We start from the raw sequence: 3246 nt of genomic DNA, 5'->3' as shown, positions 1-3246 counted from the left end.
GGGCGACTTGTCCGGCCGGAGCGGACGCGTCCGGCGCGGCGCGGAGGGATTTTAGTGTTTCCGGAGACTGCGAATGTTATTTCGGGATGCTCACATATTTGTAGGTAGAGGGAGCTAGGAGGCTCCAAATGAGGTGCAGTTTTCGCCTACACGATCGTGATCGAACGACCTAGAGCATGGAAGAGAGTTTGGTGGGTTTTGGGCTGGTTTTGAGGGTGGTTTTTGCTGGACACTCAAATGGACTTTGCGGATGCCCGGTTAACCGTTGGAGTACCAAACGACCTCCAAATGGAACGAAACTTGACCGGTGGTCTCCGGGTGGTATATTAAGGCCACTTGACAAGCCTCGGTCCATTCCGAGAAAGTTTGACACCCGCACACGAAAGAAAACAAGAAGGGTGCACCGGAGGAGATAGGAGCGCCGGATTGCAAAACGGACAACGGGGAAAATGTTCGGATGCATGAGACGAACACGTATGCAAATGCAATGCACATGATGACATGATATGAAATGCATGACACGACAAAATACAAAACGAAAAACAAAACCCGACCACGGAGGAAATAACATAGCACATAGCCGAAAATGGCAAGAGTCGGAGTTACAAATATGGCAAGTTACATCCGGGGTGTTACAACACTCCACCACTACGAGAGGATCTCGTCCCGAGATCTAGGACTGAAAGAACTCCGGATATTCGGAACGGAGATGGTCCTCACATTCCCAGGTGGCTTCCCGGTCAGAATGGTGCGACCACTTCACTTTCAGGAATTTGATTGACTTGTTGCGAGTCTTGCGCTCAGTTTCTTCAAGAATAGCAACGGGGTGCTCATGATAAGACAAATCTTCTTGGAGGTCAATCTCTTCGAAGTTGATGGTGCGCTCAGGCGCTTTGAAGCACTTGCGGAGCTGTGACACGTGGAACACATCGTGCAAGTTCGCGAAGTTGGAAGGAAGCTCAAGTTGATAGGCGAGGTCGCCTCTTTTGCCAATGATCTTGAAAGGACCCACGTATCTAGGGGCAAGCTTCCCTTTGATACCGAAGCGACGAGTGCCTTTCATTGGAGAGACGCAGAGGTAGACATGGTCTCCGATCTCGAAAGCCAAATCACGATGCTTAGTATCATAGTAACTCTTCTGGCGCGATTGCGCGGCTCTGAGATTATCACGGATGACTTTACACATTTCTTCAGCTTCAGTGATTAAGTCATTGCCAAGAAGTTGGCGTTCACCAGTCTCTGACCAATTGAGAGGAGTACGGCACTTTCTGCCATAGAGAATATCGAATGGGGCCTTGCCCGAACTCGCTTGGAAGCTATTGTTGTAGGAGAATTCAGCATATGGAAGACAATCTTCCCATTTCATGCCAAAGGAAATGACACAAGCCCTGAGCATATCTTCAAGAATTTGGTTGACTCGCTCGACTTGGCCACTAGTTTGAGGATGGAAAGCTGTGCTGAAGCGAATGTTTGTGCCCATGGCCTTCTGGAAGGAGTCCCAGAACTTAGAGGTGAAGATGCTTCCACGATCAGAAGAAATCAATTGTGGAATGCCGTGCAAGGAGACAATTCTGGAGGTGTAAAGCTCTGCTAGCTGAGCTGCTGTGATGGACTCCTTGATTGGAAGGAAATGAGCCACTTTAGAAAGCTTGTCAATGACAACGAAGATAGCATCATTTCCGCGCTTGGACTTGGGAAATCCAGTCACGAAGTCCATTTTGATATGATCAAACTTCCATTCTAGGATAGCAAGAGGTTGGAGGAGACCAGCTGGTCGTTGGTGTTCTGCTTTCACTCTTCGGCAGACATCACATTCATTCACGAATTGAGCAATTTCACGCTTCATTCGAGTCCACCAATACGACTGCTTGAGGTCATGATACATCTTCGTACTTCCAGGATGAATGGAAAGGAGAGAATTGTGCGCCTCATTCATAATGACTTTCCTTAGATCACCTTTAGGAACCACAATCCGGTCCTCGAAGAATAAAGTGTCTCTGTCATCAATGCGATAGCACTTGTATTTGGAAAGACCCTTGTCGATACCACGTTTCACCTTCTTCACCATGGCATCAAAGAGTTGTGCCTCACGAATCTGATCTTCCAAAGTAGGAGAGACTATGAGGTTGGCAAGAAAGCCTTGAGGGACAACTTGGAGATTCAGCTTGCGGAAAACTTCACAAAGATCCGGTTGGAATGGCTTGAGAATTAAGCTGTTGCAATAAGCCTTCCTGCTTAAAGCATCTGCAATGACATTAGCCTTGCCTGGAGTATATTCAATACTCGGATTGTACTCTTGAATCATTTCGACCCATCGAGTCTGCCTGAGGTTGAGGTTGGGCTGAGTGAGGAAATACTTGAGACTCTTGTGATCGGTGAAAATGTCCACTTGTCTTCCCAACAAGAGATGTCTCCACGTTATTAATGCATGGACAACTGCCGCCAACTCAAGATCGTGAGTGGGGTAGTTCTTCTCGTTGGGCTTCAACTGACGAGAGGTATAGGCCACAACTTTCTTCTCTTGCATTAACACAGCACCGAGACCTTGGAGAGAAGCATCACAGAAAACTTCATACGGCTTGGATTCATCAGGAGGAGTCAAGACAGGAGCTGCGACAAGTTTCTCTTTGAGAGTGTTGAAAGCAACGTCACACTCAGGAGACCAGACATATTTCACATGCTTCTGAAGGAGGTTGGAAAGAGGCTTTGCAATCTTGGAGAAATTCTCAACGAATCTTCGGCAATAGCTTGCAAAACCAAGAAACTGCGGAGCTGCTTGACATTTTGAGGAGGTTCCCAATTCACAATTGCGGACACCTTCTCGGGGTTAACAGCGATGCCCTTGGCAGAGATGATGTGACCAAGGAAAAGAACTTCATCGAGCCAAAACTCACATTTGGAGAACTTCGCATAGAATTGATACTCTCTGAGCTTGTCGAGCACCAATCGCAAATGTTTGGCATGATCCTGCTTATTCTTGGAGAAGACCAAGATATCATCGAGATACACCAGGACGAATTCATTGGTATAGGGGTTGAAGATGAAATTCATCATCCGAGAGAACACTGGAGGAGCATTGACAAGGCTGAAAGACACGACAGTATATTCATAAGAACCAAAGCTTGTTTTGAATGCTGTCTTGGGGATATCTTCTTCACGGATGCGAATCTGATGATAACCCATACGAAGGTCAAGCTTCGAGAATACTTTAGCCCCTTTGAGTTGCTCAAATAGCTCATTGATGTT

This window comes from Triticum aestivum, chromosome 3D (genome assembly GCF_018294505.1).
Source record: "Triticum aestivum cultivar Chinese Spring chromosome 3D, IWGSC CS RefSeq v2.1, whole genome shotgun sequence".
NCBI lineage: Eukaryota > Viridiplantae > Streptophyta > Magnoliopsida > Poales > Poaceae > Triticum > Triticum aestivum.
Note: the sequence above shows the minus strand (reverse complement) of the source record.